Source organism: Equus quagga, chromosome 17 (genome assembly GCF_021613505.1).
Source record: "Equus quagga isolate Etosha38 chromosome 17, UCLA_HA_Equagga_1.0, whole genome shotgun sequence".
In the NCBI taxonomy this organism is placed as follows: Eukaryota; Metazoa; Chordata; class Mammalia; order Perissodactyla; family Equidae; genus Equus; species Equus quagga.
Window position 1 is genome coordinate 4687821 of NC_060283.1, and position 6758 is coordinate 4694578.

The 6758-nt window shown below is 60.4% G+C and overlaps 1 protein-coding gene across 7 annotated transcripts in view; it reads right to left on the minus strand.

The window, feature by feature from the left end:
• PPP6R3 (protein phosphatase 6 regulatory subunit 3) overlaps window positions 1–119 on the minus strand; it is a 145602-nt gene extending 145483 nt beyond the window's left edge. For 6 of the 7 annotated variants that reach the window (XM_046643786.1, XM_046643784.1, XM_046643783.1 and 3 more), the window contains exon 1: window positions 9–119. The gene's annotated coding sequence lies outside the window, so the exon portion shown is untranslated. The remainder of the gene's footprint in view (window positions 1–8) is intronic. The other variant, XM_046643781.1, reaches the window with a different exon arrangement.
• Between the last annotated feature and the right edge of the window lie 6639 nt (window positions 120–6758).

A 6758-nucleotide genomic window follows, 5' to 3' on the forward strand; every position in this document is an offset into this window, starting at 1 on the left:
CCCAGTACCTGGAGGCGCCCGCGACCCGCCGCCAGTCGCGCTCAGGCGGGAAACGCGCTCACCGACACCATCAGCGAAGCGCCCAAGATGGCGGACGTATCAAGCAGGCCTTGAGTTCCCCCCGCCCTCCCTCCGGCCGCCTCGCAGCCAATCGCGGCCCTGCCCCTGCCCCCAACTCCGCGCTGATTGGCCTCCCTCTCCCGCCCCCTGCGACCTATTGGATCGCCCAGCGACCCGGTTGCCCCCACTCCGATTGGCTCGCGGGGCCATCAGTCAAGCGCGAGGGGCGCATTCTTTTCCCAGGGACTTGACGGATCCGGAACCTCTAGGACCCGGAGTCTGGAGAAGCAAATCAGGGACCGGGGGAAACCTGGCTGAGTCCCCCCTGCGACGTAGCAACAGCAGGGCTTCCGCGTGACGGACGCTTCGGGCCACCAATCCGATAGCCAGTGCTTTTCAAAACTAAACCGAGCCAAACCAATCAGGACCGGGGAGCTGGGGCTGCCGGGGAACCAATGGGGGAGCGAGGCCGGCGGGCGGGCCGCGGGGCCCCGGGGAAACCGGTGATGACGTGAGCCACAATGCGTTCTGGCGGCGGAAGCTGGCCCGGGCCGGGGAATTAGCTCAAATGGTAGAGCGCTCGCTTAGCATGTGAGAGGTAGCGGGATCGATGCCCGCATTCTCCAACGCTGCCTTTTATAAAGGGGATTGTTCGTTGTGGTCCTCTTACCGGGAGAAGGGAAGTGTGCCGGGCTTGGAGTCAAGGTGGAGGGGCCCGTGCCCTTTGATTATCTGGGTGCCCGCCACCCCGAGAGAGGAGAGATGCCAGGGATGTCCTTTTTGCCCTACGGAAGGATTTATACACGAGCTTCTTGCAAGATGCTCGTGGGGGCCCCCGCCACCTCCCTGCCTCCTGCGGAGGGCCGAGCCAGGACCACGTGCCCACCTTGCACACTTACTGCTAATGAGTGACTTCGTTCCTAAATGCATGCGGAGGGCCGTCCGGAGACACGTGGAAACCGGCCAGGCAGCGAAAGCGGGCGGAGGGCTGAGCAGGGCAGGCGGGGTCAGCGCCCTGTGAGACCGAGCGGGAGCTCAGCAGAAGGCAGAATCCACACCCTCGAGTCATGAGCGTGCGGTGGCGGGGCTCGGGCTGATGGCTGCCGAAGAGTGGGTGCTGTTCGCTCGTGGGCACTCAGTCCGCAGCAGCCTGCAGGGGTGCGCAGGGAGCGTTGGGTCTCGGCTCTGCCCGTCTCTGGGGGACGGTCAGACACCACCTGGCCACACCAGGTAGTGCTAAGTAGGTGGTAAGTAAAACAGTGGTGGGCGCCCTTCCTGAGCAGGTGGCCTTTCAACCCACGGGGCATGGAGGACCGAGCCATGAGTTCCTGGGTCCAGGTGGCAGGGCGAGAGCCCACAGACCTCATGGTGGGGCTTTGGAGCGCTGGGAAGGCAGGTGTGGTTGGGTTGTAGTGGGAGAGGGACGTGGCAGGGAGAGGAGGTGGCAGAGGTGACTGGGTCGTGTGGGGCCTTGACGATGCCAGCATGCCCAGGAGGAACCATCAATCTCGGATGCTCAGACCTCAGGTGGGCACCGGGCCTGGAGTCACAATGGGGGTCCGTGCCAGGAGGTTGGCCGTCTCTCCCAGCCTTTAGGCAGCAGACTCTGGTGGTGCTGGCTGGGTCAGGGATGGCTGCTCCAGCTCAAGGAGGGCAGGGCATGGTTAGTGGGGGGGCTTCCCCAGGCTGCCCCCTGGGAAAAGTGACAGAGCTTGGCCACTGGAGGTAGAGAAGGCAGGACAGCAGTGCGGGCCACCGGGCTGCAGTCCCCACGCTCAGTCTCTTTCTGCACCCCCGTCCCTGCCTTTTGCATTGGCCCCAGCTGACCTGAGTTCCCCCTACCTCACTGACTCAGATTCTCTGAGCCCCCATGCCATCCGGGGGAGCCCAGCATGAGCTGGGGCAATGCCAGGTCCTGGGGAACTGGGTCTCTGGGGCAAATATGCCCCTTCCCCAGCTCACCCCCGCAGCAGAGCCTGTGGCTGGAGGCAAACTCTCTAGAAAGAGGTCATTGCTGGTGGCTCCAGAACAGTATTATCATCCCCATTTTACAGATTGGTTAACTGAGGCCCAGAAAGCATTCAGACACCAGGTGCGGCCCATTCTTGGCTGAATGACCCTGGCTAGGTAATCTAACATCTCTGACTCTCCAGTCGTTGTCTGCAGAGGACTGGTGATGATACGGTAGCTGTGTCCATGCCCTGAAGGGTGCTGGGCCTCTAGGAAGGCAGCCACTAAGGGCAGACGTTGCTTGCATTGATCCTGCTGCTCAGAGAGGCTAGAGGCCTTGCCCACGGCCACACTGCTAGTAAAGAACGCAGTCAAGATTGAAACCAGTTCAGAAGGTGTGCTTTGCTAAGCTGGGTGGGGTGGGAGCAGGCATGCCTGGCAGAGGGAGCTGCAGAGGCATGCATGCTGGGGGGGCAGGGGGACAGCACATCTGTTGGAATAGCACAGGGGCAGGCCCCAGAGGCTGGACCTCTAGAGCCCAGGAAAGGGTGCAGGGACCCCGCAACAGGGTCGTGCCTGAGAGGGAGGCTGGGCATGGGCAGCCAGGGGCAACCAGGGCTGGGAGCTGCCCTCCTGGGAGCCAGGCCAGGCCCAGCCACCCACCAATCCCTTTACTCTTTCATCATCAAAGGACTTGCCAGTACCTGCTTCACCCCAGACTCTGAGGTGGGTCAGAGAGCCATGGGCGCTATAATTAAACAAAACAATGCAGAACCTCACCCAGTGTAAGTGGGCCCCAAAAGTCTCCAATTAACGATGAGCTCCTAACCTAACCAGAAGTGTTGAAGTCAGGGAGGACTTCCTGGAGGAGGAGGCATCTGAGCCCAGCCCATCTCCTGAGGGCGGTGGGGAGCCATTAACAGGATTTCAGCAGGAGAGTGACTTTGAAGCTTTGCACTGGCTTCACCATTCCTGAAACTTCTAGATGTCACAGACCACCACTTTCTCCCTTTTCCCCCCCAATCCTTTTGTGGTTTAATTTTTAATGTTCAAATTTTTAGTCCATCTAGACTTGAAAAAAAACACCATTTCTATGACTATTTTCAGACATACTCAAAAGTGGAGAGAACAGTATGCCCGTTACCCATCACCTGCCTATTACTCCTTAACTTTTGGGAACAGACGCAGCTGCCAAACTTTAATTCTTTCACGTAATGATTAAAAAAAAAAAATACTGCTTACTATTATTGTGATTTCCTAAAAGAAAGGACATTTTAACACACACACCCCCAGATAGAAAAAGGCTTTAAGGTGAATAAGCTCAACTCAGGGAGACGGTTGTCTGTCCTTTTGTTGTGTCACCAGGGCTCAGTCCTGATCCGAGGGCCGGAGTGGGGCTGCCCTGGCAGAGGACGTGCTTCAGAAGGGCCCGGGCTGATGCTGGGTCATCGCTGCGGCGGGTGGAGATGTGTGGAGGCTGGAGAGAAGGGGCCAGGTAGGGCATCCCTCGTGGGAGATGGAGGTGGGCCCATGGGACCTTTAACTCTCATTTCTCTTCCTTGTTGTCACTGCATCCAGATCAATCTGGGTTAGGGAGGAGGTGAGTATTTCCCTTCCCGACAAAGGGCTATTGACAATCCAGGTGGTGGTAGAAAGAGGAGCTGCTGGGACTGCTAACTATTGGGGCTGCCATCCAGTTTACGGGGACAGAAAGGAGGAGGGGGCATTTGGGGGGAGAGAAGGAGGTGGAGGCATGGGAATCTAGGGGAAGACCTCGAGAGAGGCAGCCAGCAAGGGGGCTCCTTGGTAGAACCCCAGCCCCGCGATCTGAGGGTGAGGTCCAACAAGGGGGTCCCAATTCTGTGAAGAGCCAGCTGACTGGCTCTCAAGAAGGGACCATGCAGGGGCCATGTGGGATCCAAGCCCACCCGACCCGCCTTTCTAACCACCCGGGTTTCTCCAGGACAGGACCTTCCACAGTGCCACGTCCCGGTTCCCCAGCATCCTGCCTGGCAGCGGACGGGCCGAGATCTGGCCACGTGGATTTTGTTCAGCCGCCCAGGGAGCTCTGGACCCAAGGCAGGGCGGAGCTCCCTCAGCCATCCTGGAGTGAGGAGGGCAGAGCCGAGCGGATGGCGCTCTGATGGGGTTGGTGAGGCGGAAGACCCCCACAGGGCTCAGTCGAGGGGTAACGGAGACTTGGGGAAGAGGGGGTGTCACCGCAGAGGTGAGAGTGTTTGCAGGGAAGGTGGAAGCCCTTTGGGCCACACTGAGGAGCACTCAGTAGCCCGTTAGTAATATTTATTGGGTAAAAGAATGAAAAAAACTCTGGCTTTACTTCTTTTTCCCCCGAGCCTTGGTTCCCTCAGCTATAAGTTATGGGCACCCTCTACCCAGCTGAGCTGTAGTGAAGTTTAAATGAGATCGACCGAGTTAACTTCACCCCCTCATTTAAGACACAGCTCAGGCCTCACCTCCTCCAGGAAGCCCTCCCTGCTCTCCCATTTGAGGATGATACCCTCTAGGGGGCCCCAGGGTATCTCAACACTGTGCTATCCCCCACAGCTTTGGAAACTGCCTCCATCACTGGATTTGGAGCACCTTCGAGGGAGGGGCCACATCTGACTAATATCTGGGTCCCCTGGCATGGGGCTTAAGCGTAGGGCTCTCTGCACACAGTGGGTGCTTACTGAAGGTGGGCAGATTTACCTGGCACGTAGTAGGAGGCCAGCAGGTTGGCCCCGGTTCCCGCTAGCGGACTGCATGGCTGAAAAGGGTCCAGCAGTGGCCTCTGGCCACCAGGTGGCACCCCTAGCCATCCTCTATTGGGGGGCACACCTGGGAGGCTGGCAGAGCAGGGCAGAGCTGGGGGGGTCAGCAGTCCAGGCCACCCTTTCCCGGTCCCTTGCATCATCCCTGGCAGGCCCTAGCGGACCGGATAGCTGGGTGGCTGGGCAGGAGAATGGAGCAGGGGTGCTCCCAGGGGCCCCCCACCATGCATGGCTGGAAGGAAGTGCAGGAGAGTTGAGGGTCTCCTGGGGGGCACCCACAAGGCAGCTCCCGCTTCAAGTCAGCCAAGCCCCCCAGTCTGCCGGGCGTTAATTAGCACCTCAGGGCACGTGGCCCACCTGGAAGGACAAGAACCCAGAGTGCTTGGAGGCCTGAGCCCCCACAGGTGGCTCTGCGTGGCAGGGGACCCTGCCTTGGGCCTCGGAGCTCTGAGTGCACCCTCTAACCCTGCCCGTCCTTAGCGGTGGGACCTTGGGCAAGTATGTCCCTCTCTGAGCTTTAATGGGTCACAGCTTCCATTTACAAAGGACCTGTACTTGCCAGGCACCCACTGGGTGAGGCGTCTTCACAGGCATCACCTCGCAGAAGCATTCCAACGATCCTGGGGGACGGCACCCTCCCTTAACAGACGGGGCCAGCTGGACAAAGTGGGTCAGAGGGGAAGCTGGCCTTCCCAGGCAGAGCCGATCCCTCCTGTCTGCACAGGGAGGTCCCCACGGGGGGCACAGGTAGCCCTGGGTCAGCACTCAGGACTGGGCTTCGGTGCCCACTGTTACGCTGCACCCGTAGCAGGTCGCCTCGTCTCCAGTGTCCGCACTTGGTCCCCACAGCAGCACCACCAGCTGATCTGTCTCCATCTGTTGCCGATGATGACCCATGACCTTGGAGAACTCCCAGGTAGTTGGGGGGCAGGAGAGGCGCCTCCCCTAAGGTCTGTACCAGGGAACCAGGTCCAGCAGGCTTGTGCCTTGACGTCCCCAGCTACGTCCCCTGGCCGAGTAGTCTTGGAGCCCTAATGGCCACCACCATCCCCGTCCCACCTCCTCCCACCTGGGCTGCAGGATCCCAGGGTGTTCTGGAGCTCCCCCACCGTGGAGAAGGTCCAGCAGCTGGTTGACTCCCCTCCCTTGCTGTTGCCACCCTCGCACTTCCAGGCCCTGGGGGCGGGTCAAGGGCTCAATGTCAGGGTCCCGCTGGGAGGCCCTTGTTGCAGCTCTCTGTGTTGATTCTCAGGGGGACCGTGCACCCAGCACTACACACGGTGGTGTTTCTCGGACCTCCCTCCGACATCCAGACTGGGTTCAGCCCTTCCCAGCTGTTGTGTTTCCTCCCTCCTCTCCAGATGTGGCCGTTCCCTCCCGCCTTTGGGGGCAGCGGGAGAACAGCCGACACACCATTACGTGCTGACCTCTCCGTCTCCTTCCACAGACTGGGGACCCTTAGGGACAGGGGCCAGGCCTTATCCATCAGTCTCCTCCAGAACCACCCGGGTGGGCACCCAGCAGGCCCTGGGCAGTGCATCCACTGGGGTCAACACAGATGGCAGGGCCAGGAGAGCACCTGGCCCCAGCACCGTCTCATGGCCGCAGCAGCCCTGGGCCAGCACACAGGTCAGCCGCAGGTACCGGCTGGCCAGGTGTATCATCTGCAGAGCCAGCACAAACGAAAACGCAGGGCCCCTTTCGCAGAAACCACAGGATTTCAGGATGGCAAGAGCAGAGCCCGAAATCACGGCGGGCCCTTCTTGAGCACACCATCAGGCACCCATGCAGCTGGCCCGCCTGCCAGCCTCTGTCCAGAGGTCTCAGTCCTGCCCCGTGGCAGCCTGGCGGGGGGAGACCCCGCGCCCAGGAGAACGAGCGCATGGCTCCCATGGCCAGCCAGGACTCAGCCAGAGGTGCTGTTCAGCCCGTGGGGACACTCAACTCAGACGCACACATGACACAAAAGGATGGCAG